The 27,276-nt window shown below is 43.7% G+C and overlaps 1 protein-coding gene and 1 non-coding gene across 2 annotated transcripts in view; both read right to left on the reverse strand.

Annotated features, from left to right (window-relative positions):
• The window catches only part of LOC124722285 (alkaline phosphatase-like), a 658,646-nt gene that overhangs the window by 351,676 nt on the left and 279,694 nt on the right, over positions 1-27,276 (reverse strand). The gene's annotated exons all lie outside the window — the stretch shown is intronic.
• Trnas-cga lies at positions 14,163-14,237 on the reverse strand. Its single transcript has one exon. It is a non-coding gene; the product is annotated as a tRNA-Ser (tRNA).

Consider the following 27,276-nt stretch of genomic DNA (forward strand, 5'->3'; position numbering starts at 1 on the left):
ACAGAGGAATATTTCAGACATCAGTATCGGATAGGCATTTTCCAAGAGCGTTATATGGTTCCCTGTAGAAACTAAGTATTTATTTAACTGATCAACAATGCTTAGAAATGGCTGTTAAATACGGTAAATATATCTGATTTATCAATAACAGAAATATTTTCACCACGAACTGACTTTATATTGTCGACCTTGTGCTGCTGACCAGATACTTCTTTCACGACTGGCCAAGTGGTTTTAATTTTATCTTGTGAATCAGCTATTCTGTTTGCGTACCACATACTGTTCGCCTTCCTAATTACATTTTTAACCATCTTACAATATTGTTTGTAATGGGCTACTGTAGCTCAATTGTTACTACTTCTAACATTTTGATGTAATTCCCACTTTGTCTACATGATACCCTTATCCACTAGTCAGCCACCTAGAATGCCATTTACTGTTAGTACCCTGTTTAGGACGTTCTAATGAGGAGCACCTTTCAAATAACATGAGAAGTGTGTTGTATGTTGCATGTTGACTTGCATGTTAACAAATGGTTCAAATGGCTCTGAGCACTATGGGACTTAACTACTGAGGTCATCAGTCCCCTAGAACTTAGAACTACTTAAACCTAACTAACTAACCTAAGGACATCACACACGTCCATGCACGAGGCAGGATTCGAACCTGCGACCGTAGAGGTCGCGCGGTTTCAGACTGTAGCGCCTAGAACCGTTCGGCCACTCCAGCCGGCTGCATGTTAACATACATGTTATCGGCACTATATACATCCTGCCAGTCTTGTTCCTTAACGAGGTTTAAAAAACTCTCTATTGCCATTGGATTAGCTTTTCTACATAGTTTGTAATTATATATAACATTTCTTTGAGTACAAAAACCTTTCAGCATTAAGATTTGTGCGTCATGGTCTGAAAATCCATTCATCCTTTTACTAACCGAGTGCCCATCTGGTAATGAAGAATGGATAAAAATATTGTCTATGCTTGCGCTTCTGTTACCCTGCACACTGGTTGAAAAAAACGCAGTTGCATCAGATCACATGAATTTAGGAGATCTTCCAACATTCTTTTTCTTGCACAATCACATACAAAATTAATACTGAAATCACCACATATATCTAATTTTTGGTACTTCCTATAAAGTGAACCAAGAACCCTCTCTAGCCTAAGCAGAAATGCTCTGAAGTCAGAGTTAGTGGACCTATAAATAACAAGAATTATAAGTTTAGTTTCACTAAATTCAGCTTCCCCTGCACAGCTTTCAAATACCTGTTCGGTGCGGTGCCGTAATACGTCTACGGACTCAAATGGAATGCTGTTTTTTACGTAGATGGCCACTACGGCACTTCACAAAGAACTCCTTGAGTAATAGGCAGCTAATCTGTACCCTGTCTCCACATTTACGGATGATTTGTTGAATAAACATGTGTTAAAATATCTACAGAGTACTGGGCCCCAGTATAATCGCGTGAATTAGGAGTGAGTAATTTTCATCGGGCCTTATACATTGACTACGTTCCATCTGGTTTCACTAGCACATGATTGTTAGAGGTATCACTGGCGCGTGGTTATCACAGATGACTTAATTGTTTTTGCGGAGCAGTGGAATGCAGCTACACGTTACGGAAGACCTTGACCACCATATATGATCGCATTGATGATAGGGATACTTGCATGTTGACTGACAATTGATTATTTCTTTCTAGTAAACTGGGATTTAGGTTGTTGAACCACGATGTAAACGAATGTGTTCGACAGCATTGTGTCATAAGAAATGTAGTACCATGAATGAATTCGGCTGGCCAGTGGGGCCCTTCCAGCCAGTCCCATCCGAGCTTTTGGGCTGTGGTTTAGTGAGTCGCCGCTTATATGAGGCGACGACTTATCATGCTGCGACAGGCCTATAAAACACTGTCGGCGCCACACACATTTGTACACCATACCGCTGCTCAGCCACGAATGGAAAGGCTCTTTCTTAATGGACAACGAGTAATGAACTCCTAAGCGATTCGGGCGAAGAAGTGCGTTTTAGAGTTGCTGGCTTGAAAGTTTTATTTCAAGCTTGAAGCAGATCTCCACCTCGACTTTTACAGATTCCCAGAATTATTTTCAACTTGACGAATTACACTCCATATTTTACTTTTCCATCACTGTTTTTTAACATTTTAGAACGGCTTCACAGTTTTAAAGGTGCATGTACTGGTGGAAGGGACTCGCTTTCAGGATTCATCTTATCACAGAGCTCCATGCGGTCCGCAAGGCACTGGCGCAAAAAATGGCTCTAAGTACTATGGGACATAACATCTGAGGTCATCAGTCCCCTAGAATTAGAACTACTTAAACCTAACTAACCTAAGGACATAACATACATCCATGCCCGAGGCAGTATTCGAACCTGCGACCGTAGCAGTAGCGCGGTTCGGCACTGAAGCGCCTAGAAGCGCTCGCACACAGCGGCCGGCCCACTGGAGCAGATGTGGCATCTTAATGGTAAACATTTTACTACTCCGCTCCGATTCCATTTTTGCCCTACAGTCACTGCAATCAGTAGAGAAAATGGTCCAGGTAAAACATGACCATCTGCGCGTCCTACAGCAGTGGGACCGGATACTGGGCCACGTCGGAATTTAGAGAAAAAAATGAGCAGACAGAGCTGCCGAGGGCGCCTGCAGGGAACATGAAGAGACCCAATGTGCCATTCCTCTGCAGGCTGTCATTTCACTTTGCTTCGGAGATCCACGCAGTTCAAATGGCTCTGAGCACTATGGGACTCAACTGCTGTGGTCATCAGTCCCCTAGAACTTAGAACTACTTAAACCTAACTAACCTAAGGACATCACACACACCCATGCCCGAGGCAGGATTCGAACCTGCGACCGTAGCAGTAGCGCGGCTCCGGACTGGAGCACCTAGAACCGCACGGCCACCGCAGCCGGCAATGCACGCAGTTGTGGGAGGAGGGGTGGCTCCCAGTGACAGGCAAAAAGGTATGCTTGGTGAAGCCAAATATCCGGCTTTGGTGTTCCTCATCTGGGCACTCTGGTGGGATGAAGTGGCCCTGACCCGCCACCGAATTCGGCAATGTCTCCTCAACCATGGCTTTCTACTCAGGTGAGAGGAACCCCTGTGATGTCTATGGCATGCCAATAACTGTGTGCCACTGAGTGCATTTTATATTGTGATGAGTAGGCAGAAGCAAATTTATGTGGTGATCTGTCCTCCATTTTAGTTGATGACGAGGCGAGTGCAGTGAAAGTCTTAAAGTTTTACGAAGGTTCTGGATTCCAGTCCAAGCCTTTAGGCTGGAGATTTTAATCTGTAGCAAAGTGGCTAGCTCATCCTTTTTATTCCAGTGACCACACACCCATAGGTATATGCTATGATATTTTACATCTTTCCACCGCTTTATCCTTTTTTTGGCCCAAGTTTATGATCTGGTGAAACATGTAATTTTCGTATGCCTGTGTGTGTGTGTGTGTGTGTGTGTGTGTGTGTGTACACATACTTTGCTGCATTGTTGTAATTTTTAAATGTAGTTGTACTAGTCTAATTATGTGAATCTTATTTTGTCGACACTCTTGTCATGATATTTTCGTATGGGCGCTAATGACCTTTCTGTCGTGCGCCCACACCACAGTGTCATCACCAGCTACTGTATCGTCAGAGGTAACTCATGAGTACGCAGCGTGTCCGTGACATACAGTTGTGCCGTCAACCACTACCAGCTACGACCTGAAGTCACACTCAATGCCTACCCACATCATGACGCCACTAGTAATACTGCTATATCTCTCTGAAACATTGGAGGAAAGGGGCCTCTACTCAGATTACTGCTATACTTGCCGACTTTGGTTATCCGAGGTAGTGCAGAACCGTGATTAATAGCTGAACATAATGGGACGCCATTCAGCCGCACTCTATGCTTCCCAGTCATGGCACCCCTTCAAATGCAGCCGTTTGTGTTGTGGTGTTAACTGTAACCTATTAATGGGACGGTAATATCCTACTCCTGCTGCTGGAGCCTCTGACTAATGTAGAGGGACACAGAGTGTTGCTGGGAGTCTATAACTTATTCTCGGATGGTAGGCGGCATAATTATGTGAAAAGGTTACGAAGTCTTTGGTGCACATTACAGTGATCCTTCCTTGTGGTGGTCAGATGTGGTCGACTGGAACTTTGACAACGCGTATGCCTGCCCTCACGTTCAGATACAGTCCAACATCAGGTCACTATCACATCTGAATGCTCCACAAATCTGGGCATTGCGCGGTTCGACCTGCCGGCCAGATGGAGAGCCACTTTGATACCCTTTTCAAACTCTGTGAGATGCGGATCACGCATCAGTTCTAATTTATCTGGTTTCTCACACGCGTACGCGGCATTACGGTGTCCTTTAGGGTGATCACTCAGTATCTGAGTTCACGGCCCGTATATAACCTACTAGGCCTGGTAACAACATTAAACGCCAACAACACTAGTGCACACTGCTGGCCGTTCTACTTGTCACAGAGAATTGAAATTCTAATCATTTAATATATCCGCCCGTGGAGTGTTCATCTACAAAGACGCATTCACATCCATCAGTGAATTCTGCATGATTCACTTTTCTTGTTAGGCAGTGTACGTAAGAGTAACCATCTGGAGCGACATAAAGTGGGATGACCTAATATAAGAAGATGCACGAAAAGTAGATACCAGGCTGAGATTCACTGAAAGAATCTTAACTAAACGAACATCATACAAAACGAAGAGTCTTATAAAACACTTCTTCAGTCGATTTTTGTGTATTATTGTCAATATCATACTCTTATCGTCTACATGGACATTATCGTCTACATTTACCCACAAACTGGGCAAGCCATTGTACGGTGTGTGCCGGAGAATACCCTGTACCAATACTAGTCATTTCAGTTCCTGTTCCACTCGCAAATAGGATGAGGGAAAATCGACTATCTGTATGCCTCTGTATGAGCCCTAATTTCTCCCCTCTTATCTTCGTGGCCCTCATGCGAAATGTATGTTGACGGCAGTAGAATCGTTCTGCAGTCAGCTTCAAATACCGGTTCTCTAAACTTTATCAATAGTGTTCCTCGAAAAGAAGGTCGCCTCCCTCCAGGGATTCCCATTTGAATTCCATAATACTTGCAAGTTGTTCGAACCTGCCGATACCAAATCCAGTAGCCCGCATCTGAATTGCTCTGCAACGATACGCCCACATATTTAAACGACGTGACTGTGTCAAGCAGGACATTACTGATGTTGTATCTGAACATTATGGGTTTATTTTTCCTACTTATCCGCATTAACTTACATTTTCAGACATTTGGAGCTAGATGCCATTCATGACATCAACTAGAAATTCTGGTTAAGTCAGCTTGTATCCAGGCAATGACGACACCTCTCCGTACAACAGAGCATCATCAACGAAAAGTGCATACTGCTGCCTACCCTGTCCCCCCAGATCATATATGCATACAGAAAATAACAGCGGTCATGTCACGCTCCTCACGATACCCTCGTCTCTGATAAACACTCACCCTCGACGTCTTCGAGCCACTCACATATCTAGGACTCTATTCCATATGCTAGTACCTTCGTTAACAGACCGCGGTGGCGTACCTTGTGAAAAGCTTTTCGGAAATCTATACATATGGAATCTTCCTGTTATTCTTCATACATAATTCACACGATATCGTGTGAGAAAAGGGCAAACTGAATTTCACACGAGTTGTGCTTTCGAAATCCGTGCCAATTTGTCGACTGAAGGTTTTTCATCTCAAGGAAATTTATTCTATTTGAACTGAGAATATGTTCAATAGCCCTGCTGCAAAGAGATGATAAGGATATTGGTCTGTAATTTTGGGGAGCTTGTCTTTTACCGTTCCTATATATACAGGAGACACCTGCACATTTTTACAGTCACTTGGGACTTTGTGCTGAGCGACAGATTTGTTTTAAATATAAGCTAAGTAAGGGGCCAGTGCTGTGGAGCACCCTTTGTAAAACCTAAATGGGTTTCCATCTGGACCTGGCGACTTATTTGCTTCCAACTTTTTCAGTTGTTCCTCTACGCCAGGGATGCTTATTACCACGTCGTCCATACAGGACGCTCTACGATTTTCAAACGATGATATGTTTGTGTCATTCTCCTGTGTGAACGATTCCTGAGATGCGAAGATTCCCCGGCGGATAAGTGTTGAGGTCCAGTGTGCCAGCGAGCCTGTAGATAGTTTTTAAGGCGGTTTTCCACCTACCTTGGTGAATGCGGGCTGGTGCCCCTTATTCCGCCTCAGTTACACTGTGTCGGTGATTTCTGCACAAATGCTGTTTCCACGTACGCGTACATCAACATTTTTCTACCACGCAAACATTTCGGGTTACACTCGTCTGGTATGAGACGTTCCCAGTGGAGTCCACTGGGAGCCGAACCGCACAATAACCTTGGGTTCGGTGTTGGGCGGCGGTGGGGTGGGTGGACTGCTGTGGCCTGTTGTGGAGTTGTGAACCAGTGAGGGGTACGGCGGGCCGAAGCCTCTCCGTCGTTTCTAGGTCCCCGGTTTAATACATACATACGTACATACAGCCTTTGCCTGTTGCTTGTCGTCATTTGCGAGGCGTTCTCTTTTGAACTGAGAGTACAACAGCCTTCGCTTCCTCAGAATTTTCCGAATTTCGTTGTTAAGCAATGGTGGGTCTTTCCCTTCCTTAACCCACTTACTAGACACATACTTCTCTAGAGCACGATTTACAGTTTGTTTAAACTTTGCCCATAATTCCTTTAAGTCCGTCATATTGGAACTAAATGATGTCAGTTCATTGTCTAGGTGAGATGCTAACAACCGCGTATCTGCTCGTATTACCAGAAACACCCTCTTAGCTCTCTTGACTGATTTATTACTTTTCGTAACTATAATCTCTGTGATGACATATGATCATTAATCATCGTCTCTCTACTGGCACTGTCGATAAGGTCCGGCCACGTTTGTAGCTGGAAGGTCTAAGATATTTCCATTACATGTGGGCTGCCGAAATAACTGCTCAGGACGGTTCAAAAGTACTTCACACGACTGTCTGTCTGTACACTCTGCAATGAATCTATCGACATTCCAGTCTATACTCGGTAGGTTAAAGTCGTCTCGGACTAGTATTGCATGATCTGGATATTCATGCGCTACTGACCGTAGACTTCCCCTGAATAACTCTACAGCTGTCACAGCAGAATCGGGTTGCCGGTGAAAACATCCAGCAATTAACTTGGTGGGACCTAGACCTTTTATACTCGACAAGATAACCAGCCGGCCGCTGTGACCGAGCGGTTCTAGGCGCTTCAGTCTGGAACCGCGCGACCGCTACAGTCGCAGGTTCGAATCCTGCCTCGGGCATGGATGTGTGTGTTATCCTTAGGCTAGCTAGGTTTAAGTAGTTCTCAGTTCCAGGGGACTGATGACCTCAGATGTTAAATCCCATAGTGCTCAGAGCCATTTGAACCAGATAACCTCACTGTCACACTCAACTTCGACCTCAATAGAATGCAATATTTTTGTCAAATGCCATAAACAGTACCCCCCCCCCCTCCCCCCTATGGCGTCTGATCTGCCTTTCCGATATATGTTCCTCGACTCGCTAAATACCTCAGAGCTTTCTACTTGGGGTTTCAGCCAGCTCTAGGTCTCGAGAATAATTTGAGTGCGAGAACATTTCTGGTGGACAGTAAATTCGGGAATTTTGTGCCGAGTGCGTCGACAATTTAGTAAAAAAAATTTGACATTCGAAGCGTCTTTACTCAGAACGCGGTCTGATTTCGCTGTCTGCGTATCCACTGGCGAGTGTTCATAAGACTATCTCTAACTACTGCATACTCTTAAAGAAATCGTGTGTACTCCGGAAGTACTCTGCTACCCTGACAGCTGCTTCATTTGTGTAATACCTTTCTGATCTATTAAGGCGAATCCTAGATTTCCTCACCCGATAACGCAGGTCCAGAAATCTGGAGCCGAGACCATCACAGAGTCGATGAAGCCTTTGGCTGAAACTCTCCATTCAGCTCTAAACTAAAGGACCCCAATGTGAGCCACAACCTGCAGACGACTGCGTCCTACAAGCTCGATAGCCGTAGGCAAGGCCGCCCCCCATCTCGGATGATGCCTCCCGGCAGACATACCGCGTGCACACTGGCTTTCTTTCCAGCTTTGAACACTGTCCCTCTAAGCGGCTCCATAACGCTCCTAACTTTGGAGCTCCCGATAATCATCAAACCTCCAGCTCATGTGTGCTCCTCGAACCCTGGTGAAGGAACAGCGACCTGTTCACTCACAGGGCGAATAGGCGAGGCCAGACGGCCAGTCTCCACATTGGCCTCCGCCTCGAGCGATGAGAACGCGTTACCTTCCGCCACTCACTCTACTGTGCGGGTGCTTCCACTGCGTCGGGCACACTAGAAGGTGCCTCGGCAGCGCATCCCGTGGGTGAAAGAAGCGAGGCCTGAGGTGGCCCATGCGACGCACCAGAATCCCAATCACCGTAACATCCAGAGACAGAAGCCTGAAGACGGCAGCTGTTAGCGAACTGCTTATAGCTCCTCCTGTGTCCGGAAATAGCATGCAGACATCCTACCCGACCTACCAAGGCTAAATGAAGAAGTAAGCTTTAAAAGCAGACGGAAATCTAGATACTCAACTTGCTACCCTCCAGGCGTGTCACCAATTGACTCTAATGCCTTAATGAGGTGTGTAGCTGGCTGTTCAGAAGAAATGAAAATTGCGCTACAAACAGCCTGAATTTAGACTTACAGCTAAAAACACGAGTTTAAAACTCTTAAACAGAGAAACACAGACAAAATTTAAAAAAATAAACTACTAGGAAAACACAAGAAAATCAAAATTTGAAACATGCCGCTCTGGAGATGTGAACAGGGGGCAGCTGAAGGCCTTACTGACTGGCTTACTAAACGAACGGACTCTTGTTTTTTTTTTTTTTTTAAAAAAAAAAAGAAGCAGCTACTGCACTACAGACTGAATGAATTTACACACAGTTATAAAACGTGAGACTAAACTTCTAAAGACGAAAAAAACGCACGAAATTTAAGAAATATACTACTAGGAATACACAGGAAAAGTTAAATACGTAAGTGGACGCTCTGGAAATGTGTAACAGGTGAGAGCTGCGGCTTGACTGATTAATAGAAGATACAGAGAAGATCAAAAAATGCTGTGCATTTCCTCACTGCATCGTTTAGTTGGTATGAGAGCATTACTGAGATGCTGAACAAATTCCTGTGGCAGACGTTACAAGAGATGTGTGATGCAATACAGAGTGGTCTGATATCGAAATTCCAAGCGAGATCATTCCGGGATGAGATGAGAAACTTATTATTTCTGCTCATTTAGATCTCACACAAATGGCCACGACGAGAAAATCAGAGAAATTAGAACTGATACGTAGGTTTACCGGCCATAATTCTTTCCGCTTGTCATTCGTGAATGAAACAGAGAAAGAGGGGATGTGTTGGTACCAGAAGTACCCATCGCCAGAACACCGTTAGGTGCTTTGCGGAGTATAGATGTAGATACACTGTTGAATCCTAAGTGAGATGACAACTGAGAATGTGGAACATCGCAGGAAAACAAAAGTTCGTAATACACGTTTACAAAAGAACTGGTATGCTAATGTATCTTCCACACAGGTGAGACTGATATAGAAAAACTAAATACATATATGTTTTTTATTCACCTATTAATTAGAATCGTAACTAAAAACATTTAAATGCATACATATTAACGTGCATGCCACTAGCCATGTCTAAGACGTCTTCAGTGAATTGCATATATCGTTCCCCCGTTTGCTCAGCTGAGATAAAAGAATGTAAATCATTACACACCTCCACTGTTTTGATATTGGAGAATAATTTCGGGTGGGTCAGTAAACTTTAAGCATATTATGATCGCTAACGAATCTGAGACTGGAAATAGGACACACGGACCGTAAAAAATTCCCAAATAATGCTCCTTGCCTTTCCTCGGTTGTCAGGTTCCAAACGATATCTGGGGTAATAGACATTTACTAATGTAATTGAATATATATCGCTGAAATAAATTTTTTGTGGCTAATTATCATGGAAGTTTGGAAACTTTCATGGTTTCGTGGGTCGTGGAAGATTACAAATCTTGTAGACTCATTGTTGCGTGAATTTAATAAGAGTGTTGTCCAGAATTTAATGATCGAATATTGAATACTTGTGATTTGAGCTTACCATCTCGATATCATTCAATCATCAGTTGCATGGAGTGAAGGCTAACTGTTTGCTCAGGTGTTCTTCAGGACGAAACGTTATCCTGAGTCTGGTATGCCGGGAACCTGTTTCATTTCAGTAGTTTACAGGCCACCAGTACCTATAGCTTCGGTCTTTTGCAAGCGTAAGGAATAAATAAGTCACATTCATCGTTCATTAGGACGACAGTCGTTTCTGACTACAAAGTCATATCGATATTAACGGCGCTCAACGATGACACGAAACAGAAGGCAACAACGATTTTGCAGACACTTTACAGTAGCGTCACTGTCGAGACGAGTTGTAATTCAGTTATTCAAAGGTGTCGCATTTTCGTATATTCTTGAACTGAGAACTTGTTATGACTGAATATGGAGACGTGTAGCCAACTGAAGTAAGCGCTAAACTGCTTGTAATTGCTCCACAAACAACACTAAGGGTTTCGAAAGCACAACGTAATAAGTATAGGAACAAAATCCAGGTGTTATGAGATCTTTTTAAAACTGCAACGGCTTCTTTTGCAGCTTCACGAATGATGTACAAGAGATCGAAAAACACATAAAAGCACACATAAAACGCGCAAGGTGCCGGTCATCCTCCTTTTACGGTTTCAGGATTCCTACTGAATTCGAAAGAAAGAGTAAAGGAACGAACGAACGGACAGAATTTAGGTTTTAAAAGCTGTCAATACTGACATCACCAGAAAGACTGAGCTCAACCTCGGAAGAGGGAATGAAATTGGTCGTGGATTGGTTTAAGGAACAACCTCGGTATTCGTCACAATCGATTCAGGGAAACAATAAAAAACCTAAATCAGGATGACCAGATGGCGATAAGAACCATAACCTTTCCAAATACCAATCCATTGCGCTAACCAATACCGACTTCGCATGATAAACGAATTCATGTATACTATAAACCACAAGTGGACAGCCAGCGACACGCCCGCTGGATTGGCCTCCGATTGGTTTCAATCTGGTCTACGGAAGAATTTAGTAGGAGAGAGATCGAGGCGCTTGCATGTGCTCCTCCCGGTAACACACTACTTAAACTAACTTGTACTAAGAACAACACACACACCCATGCCCGAGGGAAGACTCGAACCTCCGGCGGGAGGGGCTGCGCAGTCCGTGACATGGCGCCTATAACCGCGCGGCCATTCCGCGCAGCTCCCGGTAGACTTTTTTCGGATATATCTGCCGACATTCTGCTCGCCTCGGATTTGCAGCTGATATCTCAGACCAATGAAACTTTTGCTTACTCTGCGCATGCACAATGTCTTTTGGCCGCCTCTGGATTTGAACAACAAACTGTAACCGGTTTCCGATCTGAGTACTTAAATTATTTACTGTTACAGAAACAACCCAAGACTATACGATGAGTCACCGAAGATATTTGTTGACAAATATTTAAAAATTGCTTGCTAATGATGTTTGTAGATATTTACACACTGAATTTCAAACACCTGAACGGCCTGCATGTGACTAAAAATTTTAAAACTAAACGTAATTGCTTTTCACCTGGGACTGCGCATCTCATTGAAATGTGTTGTTTTCCTATTCTTTCTCGTATTGATATTAGTAACATTTCTTATAAGATATTTGATGTTGCATGTATGAAGTGTACCGAATAGTAATTAAAGTGTACAGAGATATTTATAATGCCCTTTTCATATAGCGGATATTTGAATGTAATATTACACGGCTAAAGAACTGTAGGCTCGGTACGTACGTGTTATTTTGTAAATATTAAACGCAATGAATTAAAAACTCGGTAGCAATATGTTCAAATACGGTAAAACTACTTAAACCTTACTAACCTAAGGACATCACACACATCCATGCCCGAGGCAGGATTCGAACCTGCGACCGTAGCGGTCGCGCGGTTCCAGACTGTAGCGCCTAGAATCGCTCGGCCACCCCGGCCGGCGTTCATTAACAACCTGTACTTTTTGTTCATTAGATTAAATTAGTTCTTACCAAGTAGGGAGATCTGAGTAACCCCCCCCCCCCCAAAAAAAAAACACTAACTGTAAATGCTGTTATTAAATGTCTTTATCATTAACACGAAATGATACAGAAAATTTGTTGACTGTTAAGTTGTGGTCCAAACTTTATTCTCTGAACTGATACTTGTGAAGGATCCCTCACAATGACCATCCAGCTATAAAAATATCTTAATTATCACTCGACCTGCCGTAACTATTTGAGATGGGGCTAAGTATTAATCAGTTTGTGCGAGTATGTTTATGATAACGACATACAAAAACAAATAAATATTCCTCTCGACTTTGCCACTTGCAAAATATCTCAGGAATCGAAAAATTCTGAAACGAACTGCTTCAGTATAGTTTTGACGGTGGGGTGGGGGATGCAATTGTATACAGGGTGTTCCAAAAAGGACTTTACAGCTTTAAAAATTCATATAAATATATTGAAAGAAGATATACAGCTGGGTTTTAATGTTATTTTGCAGGGAAACACATCATGGCTTTTTATCTTAAGCTAAAGATGTCGTATGTGGCTTCCGTTGGTTATCCTGCACACATCCCATCGGAAGACAATTTCTTCCCAAACTCGCTATAACATTGCATGTGTAACTTGCTCAGTGCAGGGTAATTCTTGCTCTAATTTCAGGTAAAGAAGGCGACACAGGAGTACAAACACGATATCCTTGATGAATCCCCGTGAAAGAAAATTTAGTTGTGTCAGGTCTGGGGAACTTGGGGGCCATGAAATTGGAGCATCACGCCTAATCCACTGACGTGGAAAGTGGTCACTGAGGAAATCCCAGACGGTCATCCTCATCGATCTGTGGTATCATAAACTGTTGTAACATATCCAGGTACACTATCCCATTGATTGTTCTCTCACGGAAAAAAGGGGGCTTAGACTTTGTTCTTGCTCAGTGCACAAAAAACCGTTCCGTTTAGGGCTATCACGAACATGTAGCAATGTGTGATGTGGATTTTCACTGCCCCACATCCTACAGTTAGGTGTGTTAACCTTACCACTTAAGTCAAAAGTCGACTAGTCAGAAAAGATTATTTTGTCCAAGAAATATTCATCCTCATGTAATCGATTTAACATATCCACACAGAAGTTCTTGCGAGCAATTTTATCAGTGTCTTTTATTGCTTGTACGATCGTCAATCTGTACAGTTTCAAATGCAAAAAGTTTCTCAACACACGCGAAACAGTCGTATGTGGGGTTTGCAGTTCGCGAGATGCACGCCGAGTCGATTTCGTAAGGCCGTTGACAAAACGTTGTCTCACTCGCTCAACGATGTCTTCAGATGTGCTTGGACGACCTGATGATTTCCCATGTCTTACCGAGCACCCTGTTTCTACAAAACATTTATGCCACTCATGAACTGTAGACCTACTAGGAGGATCTTTACTTGGTACGGAAATTACGCTGAACTGTTGTCGCCGACTTTGATTCTACAAACCAAAACACACAGCCACCATGCTAGGGTCCAGTGAAGGCAGCCATCTTTAACGCAACTGCAGCTAGCGCTCCTTTCGGTGCGATTCTGCACTAGTGAACTACGCGGGACAAAACTTGTATTTTCCTACAAATTGACACTACAATCATCTCTGTAGGTACTATGAATTAATTTATACGAATTTGAAAAATTGTAAAGTCCATTTTGAAACACCCTATGCAGTTGGTTTCCTGTTTATAACTATTTTTACTACAACATACTTACAGTACACAATAGAGCGCCAAGTCCTGTTTCCCAATTGTTTCTGCGGCAATATATGGCCCAACTTTTTCTTCGTTTGGAGTCACTTGGAAATCTAATATGTGGAAACAACTTTTATGTAGAATGCAATTTTTCACTCTACAGTGGAGTGTGCACTGATATGAAACTTCATGGCAGATTAAAACTGTGTCCCGGACCGAGACTCGAACTCGGGACCTTTGCCTTTCGCAGGCAAGTGCTCTACCAACTGAGCTACCCAAGCACGACTCAGCCCCGTCATCACAGCTTTAATTCCGCCAGTACCTTGTCTCCTACCTTCTAAACTTCACAGAAGCTCTCCTGCGAACCTTGCAGAACTGGAAAATAGGATACTGCGGAGACATGGCTTAGCCACAGCCTGGGGGAGGTTTCTAGAATGAAATTTTCACTCTACAGCGGAGTGTGCGCTGATATGAAACTTCCTGGCAGATTAAAACTGTGTAGCGGACCGAGACTCGAACTCGGGACCTTTGCCTTTCGCAGGCAAGTGCTCTACAAACTGATCTAATTCCGCCAGTACCTCATCTCCTACGTTCCAAACAGTTTTAATCTGCCAGGAAGTTTCATTTTTATGAAAATTGATGGTGGAAGGTGGGGGGAGGGGGGGGAGAAAGAAAAGGCAAGGAACCGATCACATCAGCTGTATCGGATCTTTATGCGGAATCGGAGGTAACGAGTGAAAATGTGTGCTGGACTGGGACTCGAACGCAGCAAATTCTGCTTACCAGGGAGTTGCGTTAACCGCTGCACCATCCGGACACAGTGTTTATCGCAAATGCCCAGACTATCTCGACACGCTCCCCGCCCGCCCCATACGCCCGCCTAGCAACAATCCGCAGTCCCCGTTCCCAAGTCCCCCATACTCGCTTATTTTAGACTCCCGTAGGAGGATGAACGATATTGTCCATCTGCACTCAGGAGTGCGAACACTACGCATTCATATTATTGATTCGCCTCGATGGGCTAGGAAACCACAACCTTCAGTGCGGATGCACAACATCCTTCGGCCTCTTGTGGGAGTCTAAAATAGCGAGCATGGAGGACATTGAAGGAGACTGCGGATTGGTGGCCCTAGGGGTGTGTATGTTTTCTGTGTGTCGCCTGGGGAGCGTGCCGAGATAGTCAAAAATGGTTCAAATGGCTCTGAGCACTATGGGACTTAACATCTGTGGACATCAGTCCCCTAGAACTTAGAACTACTTAAACCTAACTAACCTAAGGACGTCACACACATCCATGCCCGAGGCAGGATTCGAACATGCGACCGTAGCGGTCACGCGGTTCCAGACTGAAGCGCCTAGAACCGCACGGCCACACCGGCCGGCGCCGAGATAGTCCGTGCGTTTGCGATACACACTGTGTGCGGATGACGCAGTGGTTAAAAAAAAATGTTCAAATGGCTCTGAGCACTATGGGACTTAACTGCTGGGATCATCAGTCCCTTAGAACTTACAACTACTTAAACCTAACTAACCTAAGGACATCACACACATCCATGCCCAAGGCAGGATTCGAACCTGCGACCGTAGTGGTCACGCGGATCCAGATTGTAGCGCCTAGAACCGCTCGGCCACTTAGGCCGCCACAGTGGTTAACGCAACTGTCTTATACGTAAGAGGTGTCGGTTTGAGTTTCAGTATTGCACAAATTTTTGCTTATCATCACCGATTCCGAATAAAGTCCCGATGCAGCTAATATCGTCAGTTCCTTTTCTTCCTTTCTCCCATCCCCCACCCACCTACAATTTAAATAATATGTATCACAGCTGTGGATTCCACGTGGTGTCCGAAAGAACAGACACTATGCTTTCATGTAAAAGCATTTTTGCAACGGTTAGTGCAGTTCACTGCTGAGCATCCACCCATATTTAGGACGAATTCTACAACACATTTAGTTAGAAATCTCCACTCGCATTGTGACTCACATGTAAACAAATACGAATATCCTATAAAATGGTTCAAATGGCTCTGAGCACTATGGGACTTAACTTCTGAGGTCATCAGTCCCCTAGAACTTAGAACTACTTAAACCTAACTAACTTAAGGACATCACACACATCCATGCCCGAGGCAGGATTCGAACCTGCGACCGTAGCGGTCGCGCGGTTCCAGACTGAAGCGCCTAGAACCACATGGCCACACCGGCCGGCGAATATTCTGTAAAAATGGTTCAAATGGCTCTGAGCACTATGGGACTTAACTGCTGTGGTCATCAGTCCCCTAGAACTTAGAACTACTTAAACCTAACTAACCTAAGGACGTCACATACATCCATGTCCGAGGCAGGATTCGATCCTGCGACCGTAGCGGTCACGTGGTTCCAGACTGTAGCGCCTAGAACCGCACGGTCACTACGGCCGGCGGACATTGTATACTTTGGGAAACACCTGGCGAACAGTTCAGCTCAAGTTATAGTAGTTTTACCACAAACATGAATGTCATGAATGCTTTAGTTTTAACATTTTGCTCTAGGAGTGCTGTTGTTGAGTCATGGCACGAGGTTGCCCGAGATCGTGAGTAAGCGTGTGTATCAGGCCTGTGGGTCACCAAAGGCTGCCCACGCCTGCTATAAAGCATATCAGTGTTCAGGAAGTAAAATGATGATAACGACGTAGGTAATGTCATTCTTAATTTCATAAAATCTGAAAACAATCAACATTTGACCATGATATCGAAAGAAGTTTGAAAGTTTACTAGTATATGAAATATGTGGCACATTTGTCGTATCTAAAGAAATTTATAGAGGTCGACTCTTGAGAATTTACTACAGTCCAAATATAACCAGTATCTTGACCTGGCGTACGACTGTCACTACTATCTGCAGATGTACTTCGTGTAAAATAAAAGAAAATCTAAAACTATGAGATACGTTAGCAGAGAACAAGCAGTTTTGTCAACTTAGAGCAGGGCCGGCCAGAAATTCTGCACGCGTGCGGTGCTCCTGCACATGTGCAACTTCCGGGTCATAGCGTGCACGCCGCAGCCGTCAGCGTTCATATAGTGCATGTTTCTACACACGGATGTCGCTTTATCCACTTGCTGGGATACTCTGTACCGGTGCTCTTTCCACAGCTTGCAAGCCAACCATGGGAAAGTATTTCGCGAATTAAACATTTAAAATACTGTAACAGTCTACTCATTGAGACGACTACTTTTATGTTAACAGTTTAACCCAGTAAGACAAGTAATATAGTTAACAACCGTGGGTTTTTATTAAGGCAGCTTGACTGACGGCACGTAAATATGCGTAATGTTTTTGATCTAGTATTGAAGAAAGAGAGCACTTTGCGACTTCCAACGAACCTTATTCATGATTTCAAACAACATTAAACTAATGCAAGGTTTCCTATAACTAATTCTCGGTGCCCTGAGTTATACCCACAAAATTTCTGTCTCACTGACCTCTGAACAGAATGATAACCGCAGTCGATGATCACCCGCTATTTCAATACCATTATTGCTACATCTTTCATCAATTCCGTCTGAAATCTGCATAATAACCGACAATTAGATGAATGTAACGTTTTATCGACTTCAGCTGAGCGTACCCCTTCACACATTAAAAAAAAAAACCCTAAATGTAAGTATACATTGGAACAATCGGTTTAATGACCAACTTTCCTGATAATAATGTAACATGGAGCAGAATGAGGCAATAATGCACAGTTAGTAAACAATAATTTTTAATTATGAAAGGAATAAATCCAAACACGTTTATCACTGGTCATGAGAAATGATAATCGAGTTGATGTATCTCACCCATTTTCTTAAGGACATTTAATTTTGCTTGCCGTTCTTCACTGTTGAGTACACTACACTCGTCTTTGTGATATGTATTGTAGTGTCTTTCAATTGAAAACTTACGCTGGCCGCCTATTATTCGGCGGCATAGCAAACACTGTGAGTTTTCACCAACGGCTACAAAAAAGAATTGCAGTTCTCAGTAATTTTTAAACGACTGAGAACATAGATCTCCCGTCCTTTGCTTTTCCACAGTACCTGCTTTTTCTCAGTACTTCTCTGTTAAGGTTGCGGTTACCAGGGGAAAACGAGACTGGGTATGTTGCGCTCTTGCTTGTACCACATAAACATGGAAGTGGAGCGGCCGCCGATCATTTAGGACACATGTCTAATAACAGATGTCGCTGTCGCACACGTGCGCACATGTGCAGCACTTCCGCACGTCTGCACACTGTGCAGCGTTTGGCCTGCCCTGTCTTAGAGGTTAAGCAAGCAAAAGTACTGTGATCGTGTTTACAACATCATTTTTGGCGTTTACATGGGTCAGTTTCGGGAAAGCACTCAAACCCTGAATCAAGGCAACTGAATCGATACTCAATCCCAGTCCATCAAATTAACGCCTGAGCTTGTGAAATGATATCGACAGGTGCTTCCAGACACGCGCTGATCTGACAGGTGGCGTGGGGCGGCGCGTGTCCACATACAAGCGACATAGCTCGCGAGGATTTAATGCCACAGCAGACGACACCCGAGCCTCTATTACTGGCGGAATATGTGCTCTCACGAAGTAAGCCGGCTGTCAGGTGGCCAGCGAGTGGCCTGATGGGGTTACTGTCAGTGGTGTTCTCCAGCCGAGTGGCTACTGTACGTCCCCGCATGAGGTAAGGCTGCAGCCATGGAGGGAAATCAGAGGCCGAAAGCTATTTCACGGTGGCCGCATAAGTAAAATCCATACTAATAGAAGTACAAAATGGGCAACGGTACCTAACAAAAGATACAAACGAGGTGAGGGAGCACGTCTAAACACCAGTTCTGTAGATATAACAGTACTTTAGATATTGATGGAGGAAGATATGAATGTATTTAATATATTTAAAAATTAACATTTTCCAAATACCTTCAGCGATCTTAACGAACAAAATGTCAACTGCTAATGCTCGAACAGTGCTACGGGGAAATAGCTATTAAAGTAGTACAACTTGAATAATCCACCGGAAAGTTGATTCCCATCGTTAAATAGCGTATTTTAATACAAAATAAATTCCTTCGCAGTTAGTACAGCGGCAACACTACGTAATATAGCCTAGGTACTACAATGACTATCTGTAGCGGTTTAATTCTTACTAGGTTTAAAATAGGTCATAGTAAATATTGACTACTTCACTGAATAACATAAACAAGCGGAAAAAACTAAGGACCCCAGCCAAGACCTAGTAATGCCACATAGAAGTTGGTGTGTAATACTTATAGCAGTGATAAGTTCAACGTAAATTTTTTTCGTCATAAGGTTCACGCGAAACTAACGAGAGACATTATGTTAGATTTACTTACAAAAAGATAACCAGAAATTTTTAACACTTCGAAGGAATGAGTGCATAGGCGCGTGTCATATAAACTGTTTAGGTGCATAATTTTTGTACTAATACGTATAGTATGTATATTTTTATGGGTTTTTACAATAGAAAATTGAGGCTATAGGCTACTGATCAAAATTAGCCGGACACCAATTAGTGAACATTAATATTAGCCACTATGAAGGCTTGAGCTCTGCTGAGGGCACATTCAGTTAGGTGGCTAAATGTCTGTAGAGGAATGGCAACCCAGTCTTCCTAAACAGCCGGAAACGAAATCTGTAGTGTTGTTGAACGCTGGGTTCTAGGGTGCAGCTGACTTTTTCATTCGTCCCAAAGATGATTCGTCGGGTTCTGGTCGTGACTCTGGGCAGGTCAGTCCTTTTCAGGAACGTTATTGTCCACAAACCATTGCTTCACAGATACTTCTTTATAACGGGTTGCATTGTCGTGCTGATACAATCATGGTCCGCGAACTGTTCCTCTAGTACATGCATTACACAATCCTGTATTAAGTGTTAAAATCAATTCGCATTTTGCGGTTTCTTAAGTGTAATTATGGAACCATACTTTAATCAAGAAAAACACCCTCCCTATCGTAGAACCACATACTCCTCCATACTTCACGTTCTCAAGACATCCGCCAGTCCAAAATCCTTCCATCGGAATTCCACAGGGTATAGCGTGATTCATCACTATCAGCCATCAACTATCCACTAGCGTCTCTCTTTATATCACCTCAAGCGTCGCTTAGCACTGACTACAGAAATGTATGGCTTAAGAGAGGCTGCTCGACTATCGTACCAGATTCCTTGTAACTCCCTACTTGCAGTTATTGTGCTAGATGCACTCTTGATAGCACTTTGGAACTCACGACTGATTCCTTCCACTGGTTTCATGCGATGCTTTACAATCAGCTTCCACAATTCTCGACGCTCCCTGTCCTTCAGTTCTGGAGGTCTGTTTGTCTTCGTTTAGCTGTGGTTGTTCCTGCGTGTTTCAGTTTCACAATCACATTACTAACAGTCGACTTAGAGGGCTGTAGAAGGGTGGAAATGTGTCTGTTGCATTTTTTACTCAAGCGACATCCACTGATTAGCCCACGGTCGAAGTCACTGAACTCTCCTGACATTTCTATTCAGCTGTCAATTGTTCCCTACTGACAACGCAATACTCCCCACTTCCTTTTATGCTGGCAGGTCCAACTCTCGCGGCATCTCGAGTCCATTGCGCGTCACATAAAGGAGTCTGGTTACTTTTGATCACGTATTGTGTAAGGGCAGCGTCCATGTTAGCCGTGGTCGGTAACTGATGAGTTGCGTTGATGAGAGGCGTGTCATCCGCAATTGAAGTGGTCGAAATTTTTTTGGCGACAAGTCTTGGGACTTCAGTTTATGCTGCATTTCAGGAACTTAGTTAATTCAAAGAAATGCGACTGACAACAGGGACATACATGAATCGAGAATAGAAAATAATGTATTGAGAACGGCTAGCCACTAGCTGAAATCTGGATTTGCGTAATAAAAATCTAAAAAAAAGGACGACTGATTGCTGCACTCTATAATTTATAAGCCACATAACAGTCGCTGAGTGCACCCACTTTGCGAATGGAAGGTAACCTGAACTTAGATAATTTTTCGGAAACTTAGATAATTTTTCGACAGTCGCGTTCGTGCACTCTAATTGACAAGGAGCGTGGTATTGAAGACTTGTGAAATTTCTACATCGGCTTGTGGTCTTTAACTCTGAACTACAGCGTTGTGTTTTTGAAGAATCATGCAATTTCTCCATAGGTTCTTTGACTTTAAAAAGTTCCCGACAACAGATTTCTCGAACTTCAATTTCGAACAGCTATTTGGTGACCCGGACTTAGAACACTCTCGATGGAGCAAGCGAATCAATCTGACGTTGCACTTGCAGTATTAGGCAAGGGTTCAATAGAAACTTTAAGAGCCAGTTTGTGTACCTAAGGACTCATTTTGTGTTAAGGGCATTTATTCCCTTCGACAACTATAACCCTGGTTGCAATTTAATCAAGTCATAATAAGTGAACAGAACAGTAGCAGGATAATGTGACAGGTGTGCGTACCAGTCCCTAGACACATATGAAGCCAAAAGACTATAAAAACAGATCAAGCAGTTAGTTCACTACTTTTACACAAAGAGAGTGTGTAAAGAAAGAAAAACGTAAAGTCAAATGGTATTGTTCGCTGGGAGACCACCTAGTTGGAAAATATTTTTTTCCGCCGCGCATAATGGCCTCTTGCCTTACAAATAAGTGAGAGTTGTCATATGTGTATTTCCTGAGAGTGAGTGAGTGTAATGGATGTGTACATAGTGTCGTATTGTGTGTTGTGCGATGATGATGAAAGAATGGAGAGGGTGAAAGCCGGTGCTGGCACAGAGTCTACTCCATCAACATTGACAGCTGACCTCACTTCATAAGACACCGCGGAGAGGTTTGCAGTTTTGTCCAGGACATTGGCGCAAATTTTGGTGGCCAGGAACTTCACCCCACCACCTCTCTTCCCCTTGCCGGCCAAATACTCGCTGTAAAAGTTCCATCCACTGCCTGGCCCCGAACCATCTCACCTTCAGTTAAGCACCGTCATATCGGCGTGCGTTAGCTAGCGTGGCTGCCGGCCACTGTGGCCGAGCGCTTCTAGGGGCTTCAGTCCGGAACCGCGCTGCTGCTACGGTCGCAGGTTCAAATCCTGCCTGTGTGTGATGCGTGTGATGTCCTTAGGTTAGTTAGGTTTAAGTAGTTCTAAGTCTAGTGGACTGATGACCTCAGATGTTAAGTCCCATAGCACTTTGAGCCATTTTTCGAGCGTGGCTGCAGAGCTAGTTTGAAAAGGAAGATGTAATACGTCACATACGTCTCATCAGACTATGGCGATCAAAATATTTATTTTAATATTTTACTACACTGACTTCGTTTGAGAGTGTGTAGACCGGAGAGGGAGTAACTTCTGTATTAGCGTGTACGAGTTCAAACCGCAACATAAATAGTGCACTGACTGGTAGTAAGATAGCGTTTGAAGGTTTCTTGAAAAATCTGGGTTCTTTGCGTTACTTTTTCTCATCTCCTTTTATTTCTAATTATGTCGACGTGACTTAAATCTTTTCTTTTTCCTTGTTCGCATCTTTCCACTAGAAGAAACCATTGCGTCATCAGTAGACCAATCCAAGAAATAACTGCTATCAGTCAATATACACAAAAAAACTTCGATTAATGTAGCTTTAAAGTCTGTACAACTATTACGGATCTCGTAGACAAAGATATGAGGCACCGTAACTACCATGTCTTATAGCCTCACTGTGCAGCCCTGAAACATACGAAGCTTCCTGGACGCAAATACACTGCCTGACAAAAAAGAAGAAGCACCCAATAAACGTTGTCGGATGTCAGAGTAACTTCGTACACGTCCAAACCATTGGCGCGTATGTAAATTATTAGAGTTGCGTTTATCTGACTGGTAGAACGGCCACCATACTGTGTCAGTGTTGTTCGTGTTTAGTGTTGTTACAAGGCCTGGTAGGGTGTATAAGAGGCCTGAACAGCGTAAGTGTTGACTGATCACTGTGAAGGACACGGAGGTGCCGCGTACTCGTATGAGAACGCATCAGGACCTTAAAGTGTTTCAAAGGGGTCTCACTGCGGGTATCCATTTGGCTGCTAGTCGAGTAGTATGGAGTCGGGCAAATAAAAATGGCCCGGAGAACAGAGTTCCAGGATACAAAGAAACACAGAAGAGAAAAGGAAATACAGTACTAAAATGACTATAGCAGATATTGAAAGTGACCACCATTCATCTCTTGTCACTTTTGGGCCCTTTTCAGAAAGCTGCTGAAGGCGGCTCGAAGCTGGACTGCTGGAACTGCTGCACTCTCATCCGAAATGTTCTGATGAGTGTCTTGAAGACTATGAGGTTGTTGTGATACACCTTAGGCTGCAGTGCTCCGCTCACAAAGTAATCGCACACTGACAGATCAGGCGACCTAGGCGGCCAGCTAGGGCTGCGACCACACTGACCTCTGCTAACAATTCCGTCAGGCGTGAAGATCGTGTAAATGTGCTTCAAGGTTCGGCCGGCTGTATGGACAGTTTCTCCATCCTGTCGAAAGTAGCTTTAGATTTTTACTCCCTTCGTTAATGCTGCCACAAATGCACATAGAGTCGTATCTACTCGTCTGGGGGACTTTTATTTACTCCGCGCTGTACAATATCTAGTTTTGTGGGGCATCCGGCTGTGACAAGTGCATGATGTTGGGCTGCATGGGAACGTGAAGGCAGGCATACGCGTCGTAAACGTTCCGGTCGACCGAATGGTTCAAATGGCTCTGAGCACTATGGGACTTAGCTTCTGAGGTCATCAGTCCCCTAGGACTTAGAACTACTTAAACCTAACTAACCTAAGGACATCACACACATCCATGCCCGAGGCAGGATTCGAACCTGCGACCGTAGCGGCCGCTCGGTTCCAGACTGTAGCGCCTAGAACCGCTCGGACACCTCGGCCGGCCGGTCGACCGAATCTTATCACCAGAAAGAAGGATCGTCATACTGCGCACTAAGCACATCGCAACCATTTACATGTGCGACTGCCATCCGAGAATAAGTAATGAGCTCCTTGTAAAATTCTGTCATTCCTCCCCATTAGTCGAAGATTAACAACAGTAGCATGACTAGGGAATTACCGTCCCCTGCACAATCCGCTGTAGCGTAGCATCTCTACTTAACTTAATAAAATAATTACAAAAAATTAGCTGAAAGTAAAAGCGACACACCAGGCATAAGGAGTACAGCACAATGAATAATCTTGAAAAAGTGGTTAAGAAACACGATGCGAGAAATTGGCCAGCTGGAGTATAGAAACCAACGAATACATCTTCAGGAGCACACACGTGAGTTAACAGCACTTGAAATAGTAAGTAACGCCGAACGATAAGTTCACATTATGAACTTTGTGCTACAAAAGTTGATTTCAACCTTAAAAACAAGAGAAAGACACGACAAAATGTAATCTAGCAGCATATTATATCTACCACATAATACGTTTATTGTATATAAGAAAAGGAAACGTGTATTACAGGCTACTGATGATACTTTCCAAATAAATGAAGCGAAACGCGTATGGCAACAAACAAACTCCCTTCAATTGGTTGGATGGACGGTACATACCTCGACGAATTTAAAGCAACTAAAGGAAAGACGGAAACAGAAAAAAATGACGAGAAACAATACATTTACTCTGATAACTACACTAAGCGCCAAAGAAACAGGTACAGGCATGTGTATTCAAATACAGAGATCTGTAAACAGGTAGAAGACGGCGCTGCGGTCGGCGACTCCTATATAAGACAACAAGTGTCTGGAGTAGTTGTTAGATTGCTTATTGTTGCTACAATAGCACGTTATCAAGATTTAAGTGAGTTTGAATGTGGTGTTATAGTCGGTGTACGAGCGATGGGACACAGAATCTCCGAGGTAGCGATGAAGTGGAGACTTTCCCGTACGACTTTTTCACGAGTGTACCGTGAATATTAGGAATCCGGTAAAACTTCAAATCTCCGACATCACTACAGCTGGAAAAAAATCCTATAAGAACGGGACCAACGACGACTGAAGAGAATCTGTCAACGTGACAGAAGTGCAAACCTTCCGCAAATTGCTGTAGATTTCAATGCTGGGCCATCAACAAGTGTCAGAGTGCGAACCATTCAACGAAACATAATCTATTTGTGCTTGATGACTGCACGAAACAAAGGTTTACGTCTGGCCAGGGCCCGCCAACACCGATATTGGACTGTTGATGACTGGAAACATGTTGCCTGGACGAACAAGCCTCGTTTGAAATTGTATCGAGGGGATGGACGTGTACTGGTATGGAGACAATCTCATTCTTCCATGGACCCCGCATGTAAGCAGCGAACTGTTCAAGCTGGTGTGGGGCGTGTGTAGTTGGAGTGATATCGGACGCCTGATACGTCTAGATACGACTCCGACAGGTGACACGTACGTAAGCATCCTGTCTGGTAACATGTCCATTGTGTATTCCGACGGACTTGGGCAATTCCAGCAGAACAATGCTACACCTGACACATCCAGAATTTCTCCACAGTGGCTCCAGGAACACACTTCTGAGTTTACACTTCTTCTGGCCACCAAACTCCCCAGACATGAACATTACTTAACGTATCTGGGATGTCTCTCAACGTGCTGTCAGAAGAGTTACTAATCCCCTCGCACTATTTCGGATTTATGGACAGCCCTGCAAGATTCATTGAGTAAATGTCCTCCAGCACTACTTCAGACTTTACACGAATCGATCCCACGTCGTGTTGCGGAACATCTGCGTGCTCGCGGGGGCCCTACACGATATTAAGCAGGTGTACCAGTTTCTTTGGCTCTTTGGTGTAAATTACGGCAGGAAACTTGGAGTTGTCTCAAAATATAGCAGTCCTTACGAGCAGAAAACGGCAAGTGCCATAACCTGATTTCCCAGGAACTTCACGCTATGGAAGAGGCGGCAAAATAAACGGATACGTGTGTCAGCTTATCCGTAATGCTCGAACGTTTCTGGGAAGACGACAGTAAAAATTTCGACCTAATTTAGATGCCTTTTAGCGCGCAACAGTGGCTAGCATTGTGACCTGTCACTTCTGCGCCCCGTGTTCGAATCACGATGACTGTTTTTATTTATTTTATTTCATTTTATATTTATCTCCCCATTTCCGTAGAAGGTTACTACAAAAATGTTTCTTATCAAGTTAAGGAATAGAAGGATGCTACCTTAATTGTAAAATCACAACTGGGCTTCACAATAAGTGTCATACATTTATTATGTAATGTATGTGTGTATGGTACTTTTCAGGGGCTACAACCTTTTAAATTATCATATTTTTATATTTCCTTCTGTATCAGTTATTATGTCAGTTCTTTTACTTTATTCTCATGTTTGTTTTTCAGACAGATTTAGTGCATTCCCTTGGATGATACCGATCGTAAAAACATTTGAAACAGAGAAATTCCACACACCACGAGCATCGTGTGTAGACAGATTTGCCACAGTGACATTTCTTCGCATGAAACTCACTCGGGAAAGAAACGTCTTTAACACTGATGAAGATTTCACGCGTTGCCAATAATTTCGCGGCAAACTACGCATAACGGATCACTATAGCGGAAACTGGCACTTGCTTTTGACTCAAGGTTGGTTGGTTGGTTGTTTGGGGAAGGAGACCAGACAGCGTGGTCATCGGTCTCATCGGATTAGGGAAGGATGTCGGCCGTGCCCTTTCAGAGGAACCATCCCGGCATTTGCCTGGAGTGATTTAGGGAAATCACGGAAAACCTAAAGCAGGATGGCCGGACGCGGGATTGAACCGTCGTCTCCCCGAATGCGAGTCCAGTGTCTGACCACTGCGCTTTTGACTCAAGATACACTACAGGAATCTCAGGGAAAACGTTTCCAAGTAACTTTCTGATTCATTTGTTGTATTTCCTTTTTTAATTCATTCACCAGGCATACATTTATTAGACGAATAAGGACAACGTTGTTTCACTATACACTGGAAGACATTCGTGTAGTACTCTCCTGCGGACATGAGTAGCTAGATGAAAAACAGAAATAAAGGCGCAAAAGTGTGATTCCGCGACGCTAGCCACTGTGCCACAGCTTCGGTTAAACTAGTTACTCGCTAAGAGGCACACAAAGTGCCTCAAGAACTTTGATCGCCGTTTTCTCACAAAAGGTCGACTACCTGCGGATAAGCCGACACACGTGTTCGCTTATTTTCCCCCTTTTCCACTCAGCGAAGTTTCTGGGAAATCGGATTATGGCATTTGCTTTGTCCTCCTCGTTAGAGAAAGTCACTTGCTGATATGATAACACTAAATAAAAGAGTGGCGCGGTAGAATAGCGTCCTTAGCTCTCACTCGCGCCAA

The sequence above is a fragment of the Schistocerca piceifrons genome, chromosome X (assembly GCF_021461385.2).
Source record: "Schistocerca piceifrons isolate TAMUIC-IGC-003096 chromosome X, iqSchPice1.1, whole genome shotgun sequence".
Lineage (NCBI taxonomy): Eukaryota > Metazoa > Arthropoda > Insecta > Orthoptera > Acrididae > Schistocerca > Schistocerca piceifrons.